This window comes from Artibeus jamaicensis, unplaced genomic scaffold (assembly GCF_021234435.1).
Source record: "Artibeus jamaicensis isolate MK-2021 breed Jamaican fruit bat unplaced genomic scaffold, CSHL_Jam_final scaffold_369, whole genome shotgun sequence".
In the NCBI taxonomy this organism is placed as follows: Eukaryota; Metazoa; Chordata; class Mammalia; order Chiroptera; family Phyllostomidae; genus Artibeus; species Artibeus jamaicensis.
The window spans coordinates 16,597,745-16,624,527 of record NW_026522042.1 but is presented as its reverse complement, the minus strand read 5'-3'; positions in this window follow the sequence as shown (position 1 = coordinate 16,624,527).

Sequence of the window (26,783 nt, the reverse complement as noted above, 5' to 3'; positions counted from 1 at the left end):
TTGGTAAGTACAAAATGGTCAGGGGGTGATTAAGAATAGTATAGGAAATGGAGAAGCCAAAGAACTTATATGCACGACCCATGGACATGAACTAAAGGGTGGGGGAGATGCTGGAAGGGAGCGTGGTACCAGGCTGAGGAGGGCGAAGAGGGGGAAACTGTAATAGCATAATAAAGAAATGTACTTGAAAATAAAATAAACATAAAATTGCAAGTAAAGTTGAAATATCCTAGGGGACCTACCCACATAGGGAGAGACAAGTAGTATAATACATTATTTAAATAAGGCAATAGCTTTATTTGTGTTGTGATAGGCAGTATAATGCCACTCAAAGATGCTCATGCAGTATCCCTGGAACATATGGATATGTTATGTTACCTGGTCAAGTAGAATTAAGGGTTCAGATGGAAATAAATTTGTAAATTATCTGATCCTCTTATAATAGAAAGATTATATTTGGATTATTTTAGTGGGCTCAATGTAATTACAAATGCCATTTAATCAGGAAAGTGAGACAAGAAGGGTAGAATCAGAGAGAGATTAGAAGATGCCATGTGGCTGGTTTTAAAGATAAAGGAAAAACCACAAGCCAGGAAAGCTGGGAGGCTTTAAAAGCTTGAAAAGGCAAATGAAGGCATTCTCTCCTAAAATCTTTCGAAAGGAATGCTACTCTGTCAAAACCTTGATTTTAGGATAATGAGACTTCTAACTCAAATAATAAATTTGTCTTGTTTTAATCCTTCTACTTTGTGGAAATTTCTTATAACAACACTAGAAAACTAAAGCTAATACATATACCAGGGGTGTCAAACTCATTTTAATTGGGAGCTACATTAGCCTCACAGTTGCTTTCAAAGGGCAGAATGTAATTTTAGGACTGTATAAACGTAACTACTCCTTAACAGTTAAGTGAGAGCTTGGTGCTGCCCTCAGGTAAGAAATAAGGTTCTGTGCTGGATAAAACAAGGTGGAGGGTCGGATTTGGCCTTTGGGCCTTGTGTTTGTCACCTGTGGCATATACACTGTGAATCTATGTATTCAAAAATTAACAACGACATTGCTTTGTATATAAGTATATTTTACAGTACCTTTGTCCTTACCTACAGATCACACTGTTTCACTCTATTCCCTGGCTCCCCTGCCTTTAGTTATTTCCATGAGACTGACTGTGTCCAGTAAGATGTCACCTATACCACCTCAAGGCAAAGCCTACTGAACGTTACAGAAAATCTTCTACACTCTTCTCTACCATTAGCTGGCTGAATACAGAGAAACAGGAGACACTAACAGCTGAAGATTCCCACGATCTAAGGCCTTGTGACCAGTGAGTGACTGTGTGGAGCCAAGATCCACCTTTCACTACTGTGGACATACATACAATTGCAACGGACCTAAAACCCACTATGATATAGCACTGATAAAGTTCTTTAACTTGTTACTCTTGCCTCCCACCTGCTTAAAAACAATTTCCTAATCAGCATAGCTTCAAAATATCAGATTTAGTTTTTCTTTTGGAATATTTTACAGACAGCACTGTATGTGTGACCTATTGATTAGAATACACAAAACTTAATCAGTAATTTCGATTACTAAAGAGTTTTTATCATTAGATTAAATCATATTTGTTCATTTTAGTAGCATTTGGGGATATATGTGTGTAAGTATGAAAATGAACATATATATGAATATTTATAACTATCATATAAAAATAAGTATATTTTAGAGAATAACTAAGTAAAACTTTGAAATTTTATAGTATGCCCAAATTTATCACAAAACTGGTAAAGTGAATAAATGATAAAAAGTAAAGTTGGTTATAGTATACCAATTTTGGAGATTTTGCCAAGTTGAGCTGCAATTCATTTTTCATCACAATCAACTAAAATCATTATCATCAACATAAAATAGCACATGTTGTACTGATCTTTTATTGTCAGATTTTAAAGAAATGCAATGGGAGTCTAAAGTAGCATCCATTATCTTTATATTATTTATTTATTTATTTACTTTATTTATTTCCCCTGATTATTAGAATATTAGAAACTTTTTTGTAATTTGCTATTCTGTGTCTCGTTTCTTTATATTAATTATTAGAAATTTGTTCAGACATACTTAATAGCTCTCTTTAATGACCTTTTACTAGTGTGAACATAGTCATATAGCCATAACCAGATTCAGGGTGAGAAAAAGACATTTTAGCTTTGTTTTTGTAGCCTTAAATAAAACCTTTCTTTTACTACTGAAAAGAAAGGATGATTAACTGAGGTTTAGATGGTTAGTAGGAGTCTCTGTCTTAACTAAATTTTATATTTTTAAGATGCCTATAAATTAAAGACTTTAAGAGATACATATAGATGAAAAAATTAATTAAAAATTCACGTCTTTTACCCATAATCTTTGCTTTCTTCTGATTAAGGATACCCTTCTCTAATTAAGATGTATTATATGTTTTTAATTAAAATGTACTTATTTTTTATATGTAAGAATGAATTTAACTTGGAATGTTTGTTTAGGACTTTTTTATCTCAAAATAAAAAATTATTTATTTATTTATTTATTTTTGTTTTTTACAATAATTTTATTTAGTTATATTTAAAGTACAGTTTTTTTGTCTATTTCTCCCATCACAGCCCCCCTCCCTGTGTGTTTAGGACTTAAATGAGGAATCTACCTCTTCTATTAATAACTATGGATATCACAATGTTAAACTATAATTTATTCTATAACTCAGTATAGCTCACTTTATTTTTTATGATTTATCAATCACACTATCTCCATTTGGGTTTGGTATAAAAGTTAATGGTTTTGCATATCAATTAGGGGTTACATGAATTTTGGCAGTCTTAGGGGAGCAGACTTCGGGGAAGACTAACAAAAAATAAAGGAAGTTGCAGCTGCAAAATAAGGGAAGAGATACTGAAGACCTTAACTTGAAGCTCCATAGTTTTAGTTCTCCTAACTTCACTAGGTGTCTGCATGAGTTTTTGAGAGTCTTTAAGAGAGTTAGAAAACATCGACAAAATAAAAAAGGAACCAATCATATGGGAAAGCATATTTTCCAAAGATACCTGAGACAGGGGTTTGATCTCCAAAATATATAAATAGTTCACAGATTCAACACCAGGAAAACAAGCAACCCAATTAAGAAATGGGCAAAGTACCTGAACAGACTTCTCCAAGGAAGATATACAGAGGGCCGATAGACACACAAAAAAATGCTCAACATTACTAGCCAACAGAGAGCTGCAAATTAAAACCACAATGAGATACCACTTCGCACTGCCCATAATGTCCATCCTTAACAAATCCACAAACAACAAGTGCTGATGAGGCTTGGAGAAAAGAGAACCCTAGTACACTATTGGTGGTAATGCAGACTGGTGTAACCACTGTGGAAAGCAGTATAAAATTTTCACCAAAACCTAAAAGTGGAACTACCTTTTGATCCAGTGATTCCACTCCTGAGATTATACCCTAAGAATCCATAAACACCAATTCAAAAGAATATATGCACCCCAGTGTTCATAAGTGTTATTTACAATTGCCAAGTGCTGGAAACAGCCTAGGTGTCCATCAGTAAATGAGTGGATCAAAAAGCTATGGTACATTTACCCAATAGAATACTATGCAGCAGAAAGAAGGAACCCCTACCCTTGATGAGAACATGGATGGAACTGGAGAGCATTATGCTAAATGAAATATGCCAGGTGGCAAAAGACAAATACCATATGATCTCACCAATAAGTGGAACCCAATCAACAAAACAAACAAATTAGCAAAATAGAACTAGAGGCATGAAAATAAAGAACAAACTTACAGTGACCAGAGAGAAGGAGGGAGAGATAATGGAGGACATTAAGGGAAGGGGCAAGGCATGAAATATGATAGAGGACCCAAGGGCATGGACAACAGGGTGAGGGTTGAATGTTGGGGGGAATGGGCAGGGAAGGGGAAAGCAAGGGGGGGAAATGTTGGACAACTATAATTGAAGAACAGTGAAAAAAACAAGAGAGAGTTCCCACCAACTATCTTTGACTAAATCTTCAAAGCAATTTTTAAGTCATTGCTAACAAGCTACCATCAATCAGGTGGACCTTACTTTTTTGTTAGGCCACATTGCTGAGCTTCTATACAAATTCTAATAATAATAAAAAAATTCAAACAGTTTGTGTAGACCAGTACTTCTTCAACAACTGGTAATATTTAATATTTTTAATTTCAAACTTTATGCATAAAATTATATTCTAGAATGCCCAAGGAATTCAAAACAGAATCATTAAAGAGTGTGTAGGCTTCTATTGGGAAATCCTTATGTGGATAAATAATCATTTATCATTAATATTGTTTTAAAAATAATATTTTATCATTTCTTCTTTAATCTTTTACTATGGTAAATAAGATATGTCATTTTTATACTTGGAATCTTGGTAATAAAAACAGTTGTCACCAATTCTTATTTTATACATATATCAGAACATTACTTATATTTAATAGGAAAACATAAATCTGTTATTTTATTGTCTACTAGCACATGCTAGTAAAAAATTCTGATTTTATCAGAAATTTTTGTTTTATCATTATGCAATTGTAAGAAATATATTGTTGTCATTTACTAAATTATTTTTCTATTTATTTTTTATATCACCCATCCTCCAAACCCCATCCAGTTGTCAACTGTCAACTTGTTTCCTATGTCAATGGTCTGTTTTTATTTTCATTTTCATTTTCCTTTTTAATTAATTTGTTATCTGTATTAAATTGCACATGTAATGAAATCATATTATATTTATCTTCGTCTGACTTATTTCATCATAATACCATCAACATTTCCATGTTGTTGGAAATGACAAGATTTCATATATTTTATTGCTAAGCAATATTATATTACATGTCATATTATATATATATATACATACATAGTGTGTATCTATCTATCTGTCTATCTATCTATCTATCTATCTATCTATGTCTATCCAGAGGGTATCCAGTCATGTAATATGTAAAATAGAAACCTTTATTTAAAAAGACACAAGATACAAGAAACATTGTACAGAAGACAATAATGCTTCAGTCCCCTTCGAAGTAGGCACTTTGAAAGCTCACACAGTTCTCCCAATTGCCATCAGCTGCCATGTCATATTTTCTTGAATCTCATTTGTGGTCTGAAATCTATTCTCTTTCAACTGTATTCTCTTTCAAAAGTGATTTTAGTTTTGGGAAAAGCCAGAAATTTCAGGGCCCCAAATCTGGACTTTAAGGGGGCTGAGTCACGATTTAATATTTCACCAAAAACACCTGCAGGAGATGTGATCATGTATGAGGCAGCACATTGTTATGATGAAGCTGCCAATCACCAGTTGCACTCATTTCCTTGTCCCCGATAGCCTTCTGAATTATTCAAATAAGTCCCTCTGAAGAATGTTCATACTTAAAGCAAATATTGATGTATACTTGTAGGGGACTGATTTGGTCTGGTCTGGTAAACATGACTCAGCTCTGTATGGAAAACCTGCAGAAGCAAAGTGGTGGGCAGGAGCCAGACCTTCAAACCGAGTTTTCCCGTGGGAATCAGGCCTAGAAAATGCATACAGATTGTTATGGCTTGCTCTTGCTAAAACTCCATCACCCTGGTCTAAAACAACAAATGTGTATTGTCTATCTTCAAGGTAATATCCAAAACCTATGTGAATTTTCCCAAGAACAGAGCTAATTAGCCCATCGCCATTCCCCTCTGCATGTTATTTTCATTTCCTTGATTGCACCTAAAATGTAGACAATAATATTTCATGTAAGAGGTAATAAATCTTTCTGTGATGTAAGACCCAAGGAAAACAATAAAAGCCTCTCTAGGCAAGGGTCAAGGTGCTCCCCTCTTGAGGGAGTGGCTGAGGCATCCATAGGCACTGTCCCCTTGAGAGAGTAGTCATGCTGTTCCCTTTTTCTCCACAGGACTGTTGTCGCCTGTGCATTCATTCTTGTTGTCAGCCACAACAGGTGGTCTCTGCTGCCCAGAGTCTGCCACATAGACTCATTGCTCTACTCACTCAGTCATTATGAATGTGATGGTCACACAGTGCACATGCTCACTTGACAGCATCTACCACCCCCACTGACTAGTACAGAGAAGTTGTTATTGTTCACACATGCGCATTCCAGTCCACTCTCCTTGGTTGCCAGGTTACATCAATGTCAGGCAAACCCTTCTCCTTATATTTGCAATAGCTAGACTTTTTCCAGACAGAGCTCTGTATACATACATATTTTCTTTTTCCTTTCATCTAGTGATGGACACCTGGGTTGCTTCCATATCTTGGCTATTGTGAGTAATGCTTCAATGAACGTATAGTGAATATTTATTTTCAAATAGGACTTTTGCTTTCTTCAGATAAATACTCAGAAGTGGAATTCATTGGTTGTATGGCAGCTCTATTTTTAAATTTGTTGTGGAATAGTCATGCAATCTTTCATTTTGGCTGAACCGATTTTCAATTCTATTAACAGTTTATCAGTGTTAACTTTTTTCCACATCCTTACCAGTACTTGTTATTTGATTATTTTTGATGGTAGCCATTAGGTATGAGGTATTATCTCATTGTGGTTTTGATTTTCATTTCCCTGATGATTAGTGATGTTGAGCATCTTTTCATATGTCTATTGGCCATCTGTATGTTCTCTTTGGAGAAATGACTATTCAGGAACTCTGCTCATTTAAAAAAAATTTGCTTAAGATTTTCTATGTTCAGGTTTCCTCCTCTTTAATTTTTTTTCCAAAATGAATTGTATAAAGCTCCATAAAAACATTTACTTGGTTTCATTTTCCTTCTCTTTCACCACTGTCTATATATATTCACAGAATCATTCATTACAGTTTAAATGAAACTAGATCATTAGATTACTTAGCTTTCAACTACTAATTTACATTTTTAAAAGATTCAGGCAAAACACATATAAAGTCAGCAGTAGCGGTTTGCCTTTCTTCAATATTATAGAAAGCCCTCAAATCAAAATCATGACAGAAGACTGATAATTAGAGCGCTACATATGCACATTTCATTATTATACATTAAAATAATTTTCCAAGGATGATTCTTATATGAATTCTGTTCATAAGGTCTAAGAATACAGATTTGCTTTTTAGCTTGTGGACACCACTGTGCACTCCATTCTAGCACACTTGTAACCAGAAGAACTGTCCTAAGTTCTTGGTGAACAGTTTTGTTATTATCATCTTGAAAAACAACCTTAAAGCCTAGATGGAACAAAATGTACTTTCACATCAATCTCAATTCAAAATTCATTTCTAAAATTAGTGAATAAAATCTCAAAAGAAATTGTATTAATGAGACTACAAAACCACCAAAGTAGTGCGTTTTTTTTTTTTGCCTGGTGTACCATCCTTTTTGACTTAACGAACATAATGCTTTCAAACCTACCACTTTGAAATAGCAGCACAGGGTACTTCAGTATTAATTTTTATCATTTACAGTTAGAAATAAAATATCGGATGGTCTTGATTATTTACTGTATCTAAATATGTTTTATTTTAGTAACCTAGACTATGGATAACTGAGCACCTTTGACTTAATATAAAGTCAGTTAACATCAAGACAGTTTTCCCTTTGACTGAAATAATTTTGTAGTACGTTGAAAGCTGATGGAGTCATTTTCTATGATGGCTTTGCATATTAAGTAAGCAATGTGAATTCTCACCAATAGTATTTATGCTACTTTAGTATTTCTGATGAATTATAACTCAAACATATATAAATGTATGTATAAATTTTTGATGCTGCAACTTGAGTTAATGTTTTCTTGTACAGTCTATGAAATATTATAATTATGTATTTTATCAAGGCATAAAAATAACCCAAAATGTCATATGATCATATGTATTAAAACAAGTAAGCAAGTTAGTATATAAATGTTTTAACTTATCATTAGTATATAGACAAATTAATATATAAATGCATACAGAAAAATGAATATGTAAAATATATACAAATACACTGATATATAAAATAATGAAAACCAGAACAGATATATCTCACAACAGTAATAAAATTCTTAGAATGTCTTAGCTTCAGAAATAATCTTGATGACCTCCCCAGAGGTTATAGTTTTTAGGATGAATTTGCCCTCTATACTTTGTTATACATTGAATGAGGTACTCTTGGCCCTTTTGGCCTGATATGGCATTCTTTCTGTACTTACACTTTTCCTTGTAATATTGTCAGTTATCAAAAATGTACTTCAAATTCAAAGGAACCATAATCACTTTAAGGGAATAAATCCTGGACATAGACCTAAGCATACACTGGATATTTTTTTAAAAGCAATTCATCTCAGATTGTCTTTCCTTGTTGAATCTGCCATGGGTCTATTCTCATGTGAAGGGCGGGAGAAACACATCTAATTTTGCCTGATCCTACAAGAGGACCAAAATGAACCAAATAAAACAAAACTGCAGATTTAAAAATTTGGGTATACAGATATAATTCAGTGTTTTCCTAAAACTTTTATAAGCAAAACTGTGGTTTCCCAAATCACTGTGACCAGAGATTCCTATGCATGTAAATTAAAATCAATGTTCTCTCTGATTAGTGAGTGGAAGGCTTGTGGTCCTGGGTTAATGAGGGGCTGCTCTTTGAATAAGTAAAATTTCAGCTGAATATGTTACAGAAGACAGAACTGTGGAATGGAAAAGATGCAGGGATTAGTTTGCTCTAAATGTCAAGGACAATTTAAGTAAAGGAACTAAGAGGTGTAAGAGGGCAGAATATGGGAAATGAATGAAAATTAAGTTCGCCTGGTTATGCAGTGCAGGCAAGATGTCTTAGAATTCAGGTGTTCTATGAGAGAGCAGAAAAAAAGCTGCACTGATTTGTTCTTGACCTTGAAGAAAGACAACACACATCTGCATATTTTAAGAAATAGTGAATTCATACTCATGACAATAATTCATATAGTGTTTTACAATTTACAAAATTTCCAAATATAGGATCTCATTTAACTATGATATACTAAAAAATTCTATAGTACACAAAACTCAGATATTTTGAAATTCAGTTTTTGTATTGACTTACTAGTTCTAATATTTACTGAATGTCTCCAAACCATGCCTTACTTTATGTTCCGGAAATAAGAATGTTAATTAGGCACCTCTCTTCTTTAAAAACACAGTAGAATAAAAAATCTTTGGGGAAAGAGGAAGATGTAGAAACTATTAATTATCTGTGTTGTAAGAGCCAAATATATTTTGTTGACTACATGAATGAATGAACTAATGATTTTTTAAATTTTCTTTTCATCATTTTAAATGAACATTCTATAATTCAACCAATTTAAATTAATAATATAATTAACTAATATTCAAATAAATTTGTTTTATCTGCTAAGTGATGGATATATCTCAAAATATGTAGCACACCCTATCAACATGAATGACTTTCATATTTTAACTCTGCACTTGGTCATATCCTTCCTCTATTAAGGAAAGGCTTGATGTTTGAGGATTCTTTGCTTTGACCTCTATAGAGTAATATATTAACTTGCACAGAGTAAACTTAAATTATTTATTGAATTCGACAGATGTCTTTGTCAGTGGTATATTGAAAGGTGCTATTTAAATAACAATATTTCACATTCTATTTAAGATAGAAAAATAAAAACAATAAACACATTGGAAATTACTTAGACAAGAGAAAACTAATTTCCCTTGAGTCAATGTTCACTTAAAAATGGGAAAATAAATTAGCTATAGATACACACTGATTGGATATTTAAGAAGAAACATATTAACTATACATATGAGATTGTTCATATTAGACAACTGTTTTTAATGGTTTTTTAAATTTACACCTTTATTCAATTTCAGAATTATAAAAAGATGTTTCTGCATTTTAATTAGGTCTCAAATCCATTATTTCTCAATAGCAGGAACATGTATATATAAGGAACAAGATTTACAAAATTGGGAATGGGCGGAATTCTGAAGAGCTGAGTTTATATTATAATGTAAAATAATATATATGTACACTTTGTGCAACACAATGCTTTCAGAAACCATAGGTAAGAGCTCATGAAATCTTAATTATTTTCTTGATTTTTTTATATACTGAAATTTCAAGACCTTTGGCATAGGATTCAGTAACTCAGATGATTCAATGTTAGGCTTACTTTTCAGTAAAGATCTAGTCATTAGAACTGCTGCTGGGTAATACACTTTATTAAATTAAATAGGACACATGCGTGGCCCCAGATATTTCTCCCACTTAGTGTCCAAGCAACAAGTGCATATGCCAAGAAAATTACCATTTATCCCCGAATCTTTATCTTTTCTCTGAACACTGTGAATTAGACAAGGTTATTTCAATAGTTTTCAAGATCTATAGTCCTCAATCCATAAGAAGCTAAGAAGCCAGCCCCAAGCCCATTTTACCTTAGCTTCCAGCAAGTGCTTCACCTGAGTTCTAAACCTGAATGGTTATCAAAATGAATAGGATGACTCAGACCCTGTTCTCCTGGAACAGGAGAGAAAGAAGAGGATCAGAAAATGGTCTTAAAACAATACGATAATAAAAAATATCACAATCCTTGACAGCATGAACACATTGAACAATCATTATATGCCCATCCTGTTATTTGCTTTATGTACATTCCATCATTTTTAGTTTACAACTCTTCATTATACAGATCTTCATAAGAACATGGCTTTTAATATTTTTATAGAAAATGTATTTTATATAGAAGTGTATATATGTATATATACATACCCCATATAATAACATCCCACTTTTAATGATGAGGAAGCCTAAGCTTTCAAAGGTCCAGTACAGCCCAAGGTCACAATCAGTGTAAGTGACAAAAACTATAGAAAAGACTTGCTGAAGTTCCTAGTGCACTACAAGGGGAAAGCAGAACATATTACCCATTTCAACTATATGGAAACTGTATTTTTAATTGATATTTTTCTCATATTTATATGTTTTTTATCTTCCATTACAATGATCATCAATCAACCCTATCATTTTGCTCATCTGATACTTTTGAAAAATTTCAGAATGTCTCGATCATGGATATAATGAAATTTGGAGAATATTTTTAGTTTTAAGCTTTAGGAAACACCTAAACTTTTTAGGGAGGTTCAAAACCACTTTGTGAAGCCTATGAGAGATTTCTGATATGTGTAAACACAATTAGTCCTTTAAATATAAACATAGTTTCCCTTGAATATATATAATATACAATATACAATATACAATATACAATATATAATATATAATATACAATATATAATATATAATATATAATACATAATATATAATATATAAAGCACCATGAACATAAATTTAATTTTGTCAAGGATCCCAGATTGAAGTGAGCTATAGACATGCAGTTTATTAAAACTTTGGCATTCTCCATCTGTTGTTGTGTGTAATGGCAACAAAAATATGGGGTAAGAATGATCATACCCCCCTGTTACTATACCCACGGTACGTAATCATTATACCAATATATGATGTACATCCTTGTTTCTCCCTCAAGATCTTGAGTGAAAAAGTGTGCATTAAACATGGCAAAATACGTGCTCTTTCCACTTTTCCTTTGAGATCCTCTGTGGAAGCTACATAAGAAATAAGTCATGTGTCATCCTTTTTAAATCCCTTCAATAAAAATAATTGTTCTCACTGTTTATTGCCTATTGCATACATTTTATTATACAGTCTAAATGCAAGGACTACTGATTAGGTACATTAATAACTGATTAAAAATAAAAATGTCAAAAAAGATTATAAGACGAATATGATTTTGGGTAGAGACCTCAGAACTGTGCCTTTATTTGTGTTTTGTTTGACATTTATTCAGTAACTTGGAAGAGCAAATAGAGAGAAAGCTCATACGTTTATTATATTAGTGGGTCACTGGAAGATTGAATGGTTACTGAATACAGGGCAGGACAATTACAATCCAGAAATAATCTCTATAACCTGTAATGATGGGCTGATCTGAGCAAACGAAAAATAGTAGAGATGCACGCATGGAAGATGCCATACTTAGATTCAAATTGCAAATGATGTAAGACTGAGTTAATATCGGCATGTGACAAAAATGTTTAAGTGATCCACAGCACAGTACATTCAATGTGAGTTAGCCTATGATGTGGCTTTCAAAAAAAAGCTAATCACTCAAGCTCTGCCTGAAATAAAACAGAGCTCATTTGAGTATGTGTTATTTCTGTTCCGATATTTCTGTTCAAGATAATACTTGAGTGTTGCACTGAATTTTCACTACTACATTTAAAAATGATAATGGGAAATGTTAGGCAGTTGATAAAATAATTTAAACAATAATTACATACAGATTATTTAAAGGACTAAATGCGTATTACTTTTGAGGAAAACAATTTTATTTGGGGGAAAGTAGAAGAGTGGAAGCATTACTTAGGTAGGCAGCACAAAGTGGGGAAATAATACATCCCAATTATTTTGAGAAACATTTGTTTAGAAAGGAAATGCATTTGATCTTATTTTATTTGTTTCTGGTGGTAAAAGTATTCTTAGAGACAGATTTTCTCTTTGCCCAAGTTCACTCTGGGAATTTCACTAGCTAATAGCATGCAAGATGAAGCTTCTTAATAAGTCAATAAAGAAATAACATACTTCAAGCAATGATAGATTCATGACATAATTGTACCAGGCCAGGGAAGACAAAAGGAATGAAGTCAAAATGAGGTGTACCATTTTATATAAGAAGGTAATTGGGAGGGACAGTGTTAAACAACCAGAAGCTGACTTTCAGCTGGAAGCACTAAAAAAACAAAAGTCCCTTGTTGCTAGGGTAGGTTTCTAGGTAATGAAGACAGCCCCCCTCCCCACTCCCTGTGGGCAGGCAGGCTACTCTGCTCCAAGGGTTATCATTCCACTTACCATTGCAAGGCTCATACCAGTGCCAAAAAGGAATGCCTCACAGAGGCAGGAACAGATGTCTCTCTTCTTGTTGAGACTGGTACATGGTTTATTGCCACTCTGACCAAAGAGTTGCCTTGGCCACCGCAGGAGCAAATGTCTTAGGATCTTTGGAGAGCTATTTAGATCAGTCAAGTGTTGTCTCGTCCAGATGGACACTCTTGACTAATCCCCACTAACCTCAGTATTTAGAGTCTAAATGCCCTGTCCCTTTGCCATCGCTGCTTCTCCACATGTTCTTGTTGGTACGCCCCCAGCAGCGCCCCTCCATGGCTGAACCACTAAGTGATTACTATCAAGGACAACAGATGAGATGATGACAGCTGGGTGCAACTTACATTATTCTCGTAGTAAAACAACTCTACTACTAAAAACAACCTTTTGGGCTTTATCAGAAACATGTGGATACAAAAGTCATTAAATCTTAAACAAGTGATTCAAAATCAAGTGATTTGAAATCATGATTCGAAATCATAAATCAATACACAACAGATATGCATAGTTTGAAGGGTTAACATAAGAATCAGTGGATGGAAAATGAAGGAAACCATTTAGCTTTTAGTTGTTTAGTGCCTCACACTTAACTTCTCTAGCAACTGAAGATGCACATGTAGACACCCTCCTGAACAAAACAGATCATACAGATTAGTACCTCAATATAATAAATTGTTTTAATAAATACCACTGAAAGATTTCTTCTAATTTTGACATTTGATGACTCTTTTATTTATAATTTCATGACCTTAGCAATTATAATTATTTATGTAATGATATCTACACTTGAAATACCAACAAATATCCCTTAAGGAGTGCAGATCAGCATCTAATTATTTGCTTTATGAGAAAAAAATTCTTAATTGACCAACAGTGCAACTAAAAACTTCACTATCCTTGAGACACTAGACAGATTTCTTTGATAACCTAGACCAGTGCCACTCTTATGAAGAGGTTCTACTGAAAAATGCTCAGGCTTCAGTGAGAAGACTTGAGTATGTAGTTTGATGCAGCTAGAATGTGAGCACACAAGACCCTACTCAGGAGGAACACAAACTCTTACCTTTTAAAGTACCTGACAAAAGCCATCCCCCCAAGAGACCAACTTATACATACACTTCCATAGCCTGACCTTTAGGGAGGAAAAACACCACATCAGACAGAGGAGCCGCAGTAGTTGATGGTACTGCTCAGCAATAGGGGGCAGAGTGCAGAGTCTGTTCTGCGGAGGCAAAAGGCAGAAGGGGTTTTAAGGGCTGGGATGGAAATGGGTAGGTGGAATCCTAGGCCATCTGTTTTCTAATTGGCCTTACTCAAAGGAAATATACTTTCAATATCTTCATTTCACAATGTGTAGCAACACATCCCACAGAATTTAAGTTTCTACTCTCCTTTGGAGATTAAGAAATTTAAAATCACCAAGAAGCAGAAAAAAAAGGTGACAAGTTTTCTAAAGTAAATGCTCTAAGAACAGGGAGTTCAGTTGATCAGAGTCAGAAGAAGCCTGCTTAAGGTTTGCTCAAGCTGTTGGAGATCTCAGCAGCTTTGGTCATCTTTTAAGTCCACTGAGCCTTCTCAAGTGGACAAGTCAGTCAGTGTTAGACTCCCCCAAGGAAAAGCCTTCAAAACTGCTGAGATCATTCTCAAAATGAAAGCTCACTGAGCTTTCCTTTGAATAATATATTTAACATCCAAAAGAAATGTGCAAATGCACATTATATGTATATTGCATGTTATAAGTGTCCATATTATAACATATTTCCTTGAATATTTTATTACTAATAAATTTCTTGGTTCTGACACTTTTATCCATTGATGTGGATGGAGACATTTTTTCAAGAGAGATAATGCTACTGCTGGTACTTAGCTCGGCAAAGGAGAGCAAAGAGTACTAGACACTGGTGTTAATGCCCTGAGAAGCAGAAGCATGTTTGCTTCACCAGGAAATTGAAGTTTCATACCTCAGAGGATCATAGCATTGCTCCCCTAAGGGAATTAACACTCTCCCCCCTCCGGAGCTGGATTGTTGGGAGATACAGGAGAGGTGCTGAATCAAAGAGGCCAGTCTAACTAGGGGGTGTAAACCCAAAGCCAGCAAAAATTTAGGAATTTGATTTGTTCTTTTGAAAAAACATCTGGTCTGTTCCACTCCCAAACTTAATATAAACCCAAGGGAAAAACAAAGCCCTCTCTTGTCTGTGCCCTGCACTTGAATATTGCGCACACCTGTTCCCTCCATGGCCTCCAGCAGAGAGCCTGAGTACCACTGCACTGCAGCTGGAAACGCACAGTAAGCTAGCTGAGTGTTGGACTGGACTGGACCTTAATATGGAGAAGAAACTCTGGCAGTGGCTTTCATACTGGCCCTACTGAAGACAACACTGGACATTTTTCACAGTGAGATGGACAGAGATGGGACATTGGGAAGTCAGGAGGGGACCACCCTTAATTGTACATCATTAATAAGCCATACCACAAAGACACATCCTCCCCTGCAGGTCCCAGGAAATGCTTTTTCTTTAGATACTGCAATGTCCCCCCTTCTACTGGTGACAATAAGAACTCAGGACAGGGGAGGGGATGCTCATTTTTCTTGGTGTAAGCTGTTGACCTCAATTTTGAAGAAAAATACTGTAAAATCTAAAGTTTCATTGGAAAAGTGGGTGGTTCTTTTTGTTTGTTTGTTTGTTTGTTTCATTTGTTTATAAGGAAAAGAAAGGGTTTAGGGAGTTCAGGGCAAAGTTTTTACTGTAAATCTTAGAGTAAGAAACAGGACAAGAGGTAAAGTCGATTTGCCACTTGGGAAGGCAAAATGACATCCTCAACCTTGGGAATGTAGTGAGGCCCAGAGGACAAAGCAGAGATGTGAACGGTAAAAATTATAAAGAATTTGAGAGTACATTCTGCTTAGAATTCTAACTAGACTCCACACTAAAACATCCACCACACAGGACTTGGGAGTCCATAGTCATGTTAAATCATGTCATGGTATGTTTAGGTTGTGAGAATTGTCTGGATTTGACTTCTTGTCTTCCATGGCCTAAAATTATTGAAGTAAAAATACACCTCCATGCTTTCAAAAGGGGAATTGCCTAAGTGTTGGAAGGTGCTGAAAGGGAAGAGACCTGGGGTCAAACGAGTTAGGTACAAAGTATATGGGACTCCGAGCAGAGAACTTGCCAAGAACCACAGTTTTCAGCAGTAAATGCCAGCCCACGACGCAAGACCAGGCAGGGTCGGTTTGTCAACGTGGGTAGAGCGTGGCCCTTGGAAAACAGTTCTGCGACTCAGCACAGGAAGTGCACTAAGGACAGTCACAGAAGCAACTCCTGTGAAGAAGTAAGGGTGCCAGACTGGGCAGAAGGAGACGTGGAGTTGCGATGGAGCTCTAAAACTCAGATGGCCCTTCCGAGATCCACTCACTGAGGCCTCAACTTCAATTAGGCTTTTGTGTGCAGGCTGCTGTGTAACTCAGGGGCGGCCCCTTCCCCTTCCTGTCACCCAGGGAAATTCCTAGAGAGGGGTCAGCACTGTGCCCTCAGCATGCAACACCCTTGGTAGGTTGGGGAATAAATGCCTTGGTCCTGAGATTCCTATAGCCTCCGGAGACCCCATTGGATGGGACGTCTCAGCAGAGTTCTCCTTGCTCATAAGACATTACACAATGTTTCCCCAGACTGAAGATTCCTCTAATGGAGAAGAAGGAGAAAAAGGGTTCAGAGGTTTGTGTTTGCTTATCCAGATTCTGGTGCCACCATTGGCCAGGGCTGCATTGAACAGAGTTCTCATTTTGAGTTTTGGGATAATGAAGATAATGAGAATCTGAGCTGCACAGCTGTGAAGAGGTCAGCTGGTAATTATGTTTTCACGCAGCCTTTCTCTCCTGTTTATCTCTGGGTCAAGCCCTGTCTCATGCATACACACACTACCCATGTAAGTGGCTGTGCGTATGTAGTTTATTCTTCGTTCCCCATTAACTTTAGGTTGAAACATTTATGTGTTCCAGAGCCATTGGCAATGAAGTTTTTCCTAGTTGCCCAATTACAGACAAACCACGGATCCTTAATTCTTTTGCTTACATCACAAGAGGTCTTGGAATATAAGCTCACATTGCCTATAAACAGGATGAGCTCTCAGGGAATGTTTTTCCTGCTTTTCACCTTTATTTAGTTTTGATCAATCAGCTTTTAATATCATGTCAGTTCTCTAAGATATTAAAGGATATTTTAAAAATACAGGGTGTGCAAAGGTGGTTTATAGTTGATTGTATGGAAAATGATATAAGAATAAATAATAATACAACAAAAATTATTCTGTGTACTCACAACTGTAAACACTACTTTGCCCTACTTGGTATACTATGCAGTTTTTTGCTTTTTGTGTTTTTTTTGTCTTTGTTGAGAGAGTTGGTCCAAATTCTTAATGATCCCAATAAATAGAATGTCAGCACTTCTTTTTAAATTACAATTAGACAGAGGTTGAACTAACAAAAATATTTTGGAAAAAGGTAACATTTCTAGTTAACTTTTTAATGTAGAGCATTATTTAAAGTATAGTATGTGTTAAAATTATGTTTAATATTTTATATATAAAACTATTAAAAAGGAACATCCATGCCTCACCTAGCTTATTTTTCATTTATACTTTACTGTTTAAATAAGGCAAGGTTAAATCATAGGTACGGTAGAGCATAGAGTATGACTTTCAGAAATGTTACTGTGTCCATCAATAGATGAGTAGATAAAACAACTATGGGACATTTACACAATGGAATACTTCTTGGCCATTAAAAGAAGAAATTTTTACCCTTTGTGACAGCATGGATGGACCTGGAGAACATTATGCTAAGTGAAATAAGCCAGTCAGAGAAAGATAAATCCATACGCTTTCACTCATATGTGGAGTCTAATGAACAAAGTGAACTAACAAGGAAAATGGGGACAGATGACAGCTGTACATGGAGTGCAGATGACAGCTGGCTGGGGAGAGGTTTAGGGATGGAGGGATGAAGCAAAAAGGAAAAAGGACTCATGGACATGGACAGCAGTGTGGTGATTGCTGGGGGGAGGGGAGTATAAGGCGACTAAAAGGCAATGTAAAAAAACACAATGAAGATTAAATTCAAAATAAATAAATGTTACTTTCTCACAAAAGTTCATTTTTCTCAGTATGTTTTGTCATTATTAAAAAATACTTATGCACTGTGTGTGACTTTCTCATGCCTTCTTGTGAGTCATCTTAGGGTTTTATGCTGAACGCAATTTAATTTTCTGAGGATTTTTATTTGTTTTTTACTGATGATCTAGTAGAATTAATTTTCCAATCAAAATATTTGTAACACAAAGAGTAACATAATTATAGTCAGGACAGAACTTATTAAAATAAATATATTATTTTTATTTTCTGGCTAAACTATTTCAGTGGGATATAAAATTATAAGTAATGATTAGAAGAACCCATATCTACTGAGGACAGGCTTAAGCAAGTCTAAGCACTCAGCTGTGGTGCGCATACCAACTTCTCACAGCCTGGTCATGTCTGCCCCCAGGGCCTTTCCTGTTCTGATTGAAAAAGGTCTGGGTTACATGTTAGGATCACTGGGCTTGGCAAATTCCTACAGTTAAAATATATTGAATATACACTTACTGAACTTCCCTCAACAAGAGCAAATAAACAGAACTACATTCTTTAGAAAAACGTTTGGTGTTGTGATAACTCAGGTATGTTGTCGCCCGTGATTGTGTTAGAGGAAGAAACTATGTGTAAAATGTCTTAAATTCTTCCGCTGAAAAGATGCATGTCACTTAGTCTTTCTAGAAATGATTTCCCTTATCAGTGTGACAGATAATGTATTAGAAACCCTTGTAGAAATTCGTGGTGATTAAATGATACATTCCAGGTTAAACACGCAATCTATTGACTGCTGCCAAGTATCAGGTCAGCGAATGTTAACCATTATCATATTCCTATTACTGCTGCTATGGTCATTCTTTAATTTGAAGGCATTCAGATCTGCACCCATTAACAAGTATCAGAAGAACTTTAAAATTCTAACACAGGTGGAGTATTTCACTGAGAGTGTTTTACACACCAGCTAAAATATGTCAGTTTTGAATTTCTTCCTCTAGTTTGCTAACACTGCATGTCATTAACGCAGTTTAACGTTAACTTATGGCATGGGGAAGAAAGCAAATAACACTTAAATTATTCAAATTTTTGAGTAAGCTGGCATAATAATTCAAACTTCCTGATCAGTAACTGAAAATAAAAGGGACAGAATTGTGGCACTCACTGAATATTTTATAATCCATTTACATAAATATTGGTGAAGTAAGTGATATATTTTTAAAAGCATGGAACTCTACATCTAGTGAAATATGCCATTCACATTATTATCTGCAGGACAGGTTTGGAAACTGTCGGCGGATCTCTATAGCTTAGTTCGTAGGATTCAGTCATTCACTTTTATGCTTACATAAATATATCAAATATGGAAATGTGTATTTGTGGATATGATATCGTTTATTTTTAAAGCACCTATTGAGACAAGATGTGATTTCTGCACAGTGGCAAAAACACAAAAAAGAGAGTATATGTTCACATTACATGAATATATAATTTATTATGAGCACATGGAAATTAGATTAAAGTCTACTTCAAAACCCTAAAGCTAATTGTTTTGGTTGGAGGCCGTGATAATAATGTACCCTTCTCATTCTCAGCAGTATACTATTAATGGCTCACAAGGAACTGTAAATTTCTAAATTCTTAGATCTAGCACATACTCTAAGTCTAATATACATGGCTGCGGGGGAAACAAATCTGGTTAATTTAGCAAGGCCATTATCAAGTTTGTAGTGGAATTGCCAGATTGAATTTGATTAAATTATAAAACCATTTGCCATTCTATTTAAACAGGTAGATTTGACATCTACAAACATATTACAGTTATTTTTAAATTAACATTTTATAAGCCACTTCTGAGTTCAAGATGGATTAGAAAGCTTAAGTGAGAAAACAAGAAAGACGTAAAGCAAAAGGAAAAGTAAATTAACACAGAAGTTGCTGTCATTTATCATAACGTGAAAAAATTCTCTCCTCGGAATTTAGCGGTCCATCTTCTTCACTGATCACCTTTGTTGTTCCGAATGCTGGTGGCTGCTACTTCTCAGAATGGCCACATCAATCTCCTCCTAAAGATTTCTAGTCAGTGCAGTTAATAAGTATTGTGCACATCGCTTTATGATTTAGGAGAGGGAAAGAGAAACTTCTGGTAGAGCCCCCAGAGACATTCTGAGGGAATTGACATTTTGAGGAAAATTTCAGAAAAAGTTACACAAATTCTCTTGATAACTTCTGACTGACCTATTAGTTACTGTTTTGGAATATAAAATATTGTGAATTGGTTACATGTGTTTGAGTTGAGGCTACTTCAGAAGAGTGGAAATGTTTACAGTATATACATTTTGCTGAATAAAGATAAAGAAGATAAAAAAGATGAACAGTGAAAGGACAGCAAACTCACAGTTATTAACAACCACACCTAAAACAAAAGCAAACTAAGAGGACAGATCAGGAGCAGAAACATAGAAATGAAGATCACACAGAGGGTTAGCAACAGGGGAATGGGAGAAGGAGAAGGGGGGAGAAGGTACAGAAAATAAGTAGCATAGACAGTAGGTAGAAAATAGATAGGGGGAGGGCAAGAATAGTAGGGGAAATATAGAATCTAAAGAACTTGAGACACGTGGACATAAACTAAAGGGGGGAATGGTGGGGGAGGGGTGTGCAGGGTGGAGGGGAATGAAGGGGGAAATAGAACTGTAATGGCATAATCAATAAAATATATTAAAAAACAATACATATACACAATGGAATTCTATGCAGCAGAGAGAAAGAAGGAGCTACTACCTTTTGCAACAACATGGATGGAACTGGAAAGCATTATGCTGAGTGAAATAGGCCAGGCATTGAAGGACAAATACCATATGATCTCACCTTTGACAGGAAGCTAAAGAATAAAACAAACAAGCAAACAGAATAAAAACAAAGATGCTGAAATAGAGAACAAGTGGGCAGCGACCAGAGGGGAGAGGGAAGGGAACTTAAGGGGAAAAAGGGGGAGGGATTTTGAGGAACAAGTATGAAAGACACAGAGATGAGGACTGGCGGGGGGGGGGGGAATGGGAGGGAGGGGGGAGACAGGGCGGGGGGGGGTGGGGTGGGATGGGAGAAATAGATAAAAAAAAATGTACTTGAAAAGTAACTAAATAAAATTTAATATTAAAAAAAACAATACATTAACAAATATTATTTCAAAATATAGTCAATACGAAAGTAAAAAAACTTTATATATATTTATTTATTTATTTATTTATTTATTTATTTATTTATTTTTGGAGAGAGGGAATGAAACATCAATGTGTGGTTGCCTTTCATGCTCTCCCTACTGGCAACTGGCCCACAACCCAGGCATGTGCCCTGACTGGGAATCAAACCAGTGACCCTTTGGTTCTCAGGCCCACACTCAATCCACTGAGCTACACCAGCAAGGGTGGTATTTGGTAAATTTAACAGTTCATTATTTTAAAATAATTATCTGCCTAGTGTCTGCTATATTTATTGGAATATAAACAAGAACATATAGAGTATTTTGCATAAATACACTAAAATAAATGCCATAGTACATTAAACTACACAACATATTTCTATATCTATATAAAAGTTCAGTACATTTCTGTACTCATAGAGCTCCAGCTCTCAAAGATAAAACAATGTAATAAAAGTGTTTGATCTCTATGACAGAAATAAAAGGTGATGGAACTAAAATTTTATTTACATCTAGAAATGATGTTAATTATGAAGACATACAATTATAATTTATCTAATGAAAGGTATAGTATTATAAAATATGTGTATACTTAAAAAATTCAAGACACTAAACTACACTCAAATATTAAGTATGTAGAAGGAACATTTGGTTTAAATAAAATACAAATGTTAGTACATAAAGATAACCATACTGAGAAATGTGTTCTTCTGTAAATGGATGTTGTACTGCAGCACTAAGTACCGAAAAGATGGTGCCGTCATGGAGCAGCTAGCTGGATCTATAGTAAATAAATACACAGGTACGTAACTATGTAAATAAAGAAACATAGATACACAAAATAAATAAAAATGAGTCATTTCCTGCATACCCACATCAAGTTGTTTCTGTGTAATTTGTTGAAAAAGTCTATCCATTCTCCACTGCATTGCCTTCGTACCTTGTCAAATGTCAGTAAACTATGTTATTGACTATTTGAGTCTATTTCTAGGCTTTTCTTTTCTCTGGTATTTAACAACTTTGCATTTTATACATTTCTTAACTATACATTTCTACACATTTGTGCAGTGCTTGTCCAAGACTTTTTTTTCTGTTTCTTAATTAGATGATATTATGCTTTTAAAATGTATTTTCTTTAATTTTATGGTTTTCTAGGAATCTTATTTCATATGAGCATCTACTGTTTTTGGTAATCGATGTTAAGTTTTAATATATATTTACAAATAAAATATGTATCTATTTTTTAGTTTAGTTTATTTTATTGTACTTTATTTTTTTTTACTTTCTTGACATAAATGATATGTTAATTTATTTTCACTGTTGTTATGCTATGGAATTTTCTCTGAATATAGTTGTCTTCCTCCATCTCTACCACATTTTCTATGCTCCACCTAGTAGTATTCACAGGTTTACCCTGTGTATCTTGACTTGTGCCTTCACTACATTCTGTTTTCACTGTTGTCATGCCTCTTCCCGTCACCTTTAAATGTTGGCACATTCTTGAAGTTGTTTTTACATCACTAAACCGTGCAGATTTTTTTTTGCCTCTGAAGTTTTAGTTTCCTGAAAATATATCTTTATCTGAATTTCTTTCAACACAGTCTCTTTTCAAATACATGTCAGCTGTTTCTCCCTTATGTTCAAATATTTTGTTTCCAGAGACTCATGAATTTTTAAAATGTACCAACAACTAAAGTCTGGCGTATAATCTACCTTTCTCTGTATTTTCATGGTTGTCGTGCAGCAGTTAGTGATGAATACAGCATTGCAGGTTCATGTGACTTTCTTCAACCACTCAAAGAGCTTTAAGGGCAAAAGCTATGTTTTGTCTTTCTACAACCAGAATATAGTAGAGTTTTGTCATATAAATTTAGGTATATATGTATCTAGCAATCAATCTACCTACCTACCTATCAATTAACAAACCTATCCACTGAGGAACATTTATTCATTAATGCATTTGCTCCGTGATTTTCCCCATTCTCTCCATGACTCATTTACAAAAACTTATTTCTGCGGAGCTCACGCTGTTGTTGTGTTTCCTCTTTAAAAATAATAAATGTATTACTTTTTACCTGAGCTGTTTCCAACACTCAGTGTACATATATTTATGCTCTCCTCCCTGATCTTGGTTATTAACATAATATATTAATGTGTGCTTTCTCTTGTTATTTCCTAATGAGACAGGCCCTTAATATAAGTGCTAAAGAAAACATGTACCAACCCAACACACACAGATCCTAAACCTTCTTCACTTACTGCATTTCCTGTATTTATTTGGCATTGTAAATTCTTAGCATTTGGTGGTATCTCTCCAATATTGGCTCTGGCAAATATTGTGTATATTCTTGGTTGTGATATATCAAACCAATAATCACTAAAATAAATATTTTTAAAGATTTTGTTTATTTTTTGAGAGAAGAGGAAGGAGGGAGAGAGAAAGGGAAAGAAACATTAATGTGTGGTTGCCTCACGTGCACCCCCAACTGGGGACCTGGCCAGCAGCAACTCAGGAATGTGGCCTGACCGGGAATCAAATCAACCTCCTTTTGTTTCACAGGCTGGTACTTAATCCACTGAGCTACACCAGCCAGGGCTAAAGTAAATAATTTAACATTTTGTTAATAGCATATTTGCAAGAATATTTTTAATACAGGCAAATGTTTTCTGTTTCTGAAGGCCTTGATGTCCTGATTAGGTAAACCTTCTGTAGGAATAAAGAGCATTGGTGACTACTTTTTGATCTACCAGATATATGTCCCAGGGGGACTAAACCCTTTGGAATTTGGGCTTAGAGTAGCTTTGAAAAGTGAGAAGAGAGACTCAGCTCACTGAAGGTGTTTTCCCTAGTTTTTAATGTCCTTAAAATCATATATTATTCCTTCAGCATTAAGGGCTATAAGCCGTCTCATTACAACTGGAATATCAGACAGTGATATTGCTTATTTGCTGTGTAACGGCAGTTCCCACACCCTTCAAATGTATCTATCTATTTTGCTTGAAGGTAGATGAAGTACTTATTACAGTGACAACAAAAAATCATCATGAAATAAAATAATTTACTAATGAATTGTGTCTTTATAAAATTAGCTTATACTTATCACTGTTCTTGTTTTAGTCCACTATCTCAACTTGTCATTTTCTCTCTAATTACTACCAATAACAAATAAAATGCACTGAAATTATGCAATTAACTTATGAAATGAAATTGTAAGATTTACAGAAGATGTAGAATGTCTTAGAAATCATGATAAATTTATCAGATCTCACACAAAGCTATTGACATGTAAGGAGCTGGCAACATTTGATTAATTACTATGTAAGCAGAAAAAAATAGAAATGTGTGTGATTTTTATGTCTGCACTAGACAATGAATTAAATACCAAAAGAGATCAATGTTGCTTTGAAATACTTTTTGACCAAATGATCCACTTTAAGTTTAGTGAAAAAGACAAATATGTCATAGATGCTTTCATGTGGTTTCTCCTCAAGAAAATCAATATTTTATATCTTTTCCTAGGAAACATATGAGATAATATAATTTTACTAAATATAAATTGAAATAAATGTATTAAAAGTTTTTGAAGGATAAGGCCTTAAGTTGCAGTGCTCAGAGGTGACCACTCCCTCTACCTTGTCCTGATAACTGAGTGTTTTATATGAGACAAACAGAAGCTTGTAACATCCTAGAGAGTTCACCGTGTGTGCATGGCAGTTTCTCCATCTAATGTTTTTTTTTTTAATCCAATAGCATTGACTTTTATTCATTCATGTTAAATCACCTGAAAAGATATCTGTTGCCTTTAAATGCTCATTAATGTAAATGGATGAACAAATCTATTTCAATGGGTACTCAATATCCCACATAGTTAAAAGTTACTTCAACACAGCCTCATGACAACTCCCACACCAAAACAGTACTTTATTTTGTAAATTTAATCCTCTATTACTCCCATGTTACATATTTGTGTGTGTGTGTGTATGAAGTGTACATGGTAAAGAAAAAATAATTGTGATAGCGGTTGTACTTAGGAAATAAATTTGCTAACCTTTGTATACATGTCAAAACTGCTGGGTCCCAAGTTCACCCAGAAATTCTAGGGTTGCAGCAAACTAAAGCTACACTATCTGAATAGCTTATTAATTCTGCATAAATCAGGTCGATCTGTAAAGTAATTAGAAGAGAACAATTGCCCAAGATTCAGATTTTTTAAATGGAGCATTTTTATTATGTGGTCAATGCCCTCTCTCTAAATTGGTTATGAGATTAAGCCATTCCTCACTGCTCTAACATGCTGAAGAAATCATCTGATGGGGAGGGACAGGGTTGCTCAGCTGTTGCATCAAATGAAGAAGCAGCATAGTTCTAGCAGCATCTGTTCTTGTTGGAGTCTTCCACTGTTAGATATCTGAGGTCTCATGACACACTCTCTGCTCATAACTGATATGGCTGGAGAATATGATACTGAATTTATAGCATCAGCAGAACAGAAAATGTGGTATTTTATGCATGTCAAGGAGGGAATGGCCTGTTCTTGTTCTACAGAGAACAGAAATGGGAAGTCAAACACCCTTTGTATTCTAAAATAGGGTCTCTGGCATTTTTTAAATTTTCATTTAAATTGTTAGGAGGCTTTGAGATGTTAGTTTATCTTCCATTCAATGTTTTGCAAGCATCCTGCTTTTAGAGAGAGTGGTCCAAATGAGCTTGATTCTGTAGACATCAAGTGTTACCTGGCACTAGCACCTTAGTAACTAATGGTGTTGAGAACTTTTTATTGACCTATGGGAATGTCCACCAGGCAAAAGATGACTCATAACTCCTCTGGATAGGCACGCTAAATATGATGATTGCCAAGTTTCTCTGATTGACATTCATTGCAGTTTTTTATTGACTAACTCATGTCCTTATCAGTTCATTATCCCACTTTCATCTATCATGTCTACAGATCTTAACCAGATTTGAGCCATGTCTTTCCATATGCATCTGTGATTTCCTACTTGTGAAAGTGTAGTTTTCCATGTTTTGTTTATGATGGTTTATTAAAAGAGAGACCAAATCAGTAGTCAATTAATATGTGCTTCATTTTATAAGCCTTCATGGAGGAAAGAATGGTCATTCACAATAGTTAAATATTTCATAATTCTTGCAAATTAGACACATAAACTCATTGTTCTGCTAAATGTTTGCCAATTGACTCTTCAAAAACAAAAGACATTATTTGTAACCTTTGCAAATTTCTACCATGGGTAGGAATGTAAAAACTTCTACTATAGTAAATTCTAAGCCACCTGTGTTAATTTTAATTTTCTGGGGCTTTGTTTTATATATCTATATCTCTATATAGATAGATATATATATATATACACATAGATTTATACATGTGCATGTATCTATTTGCATGTATAACCAATTTTATTTAATTAATTTATTACCTTTTGCTATGTATCACTATATTAATATTTCACAATGGCTACCAGCTGACAAAATTCTC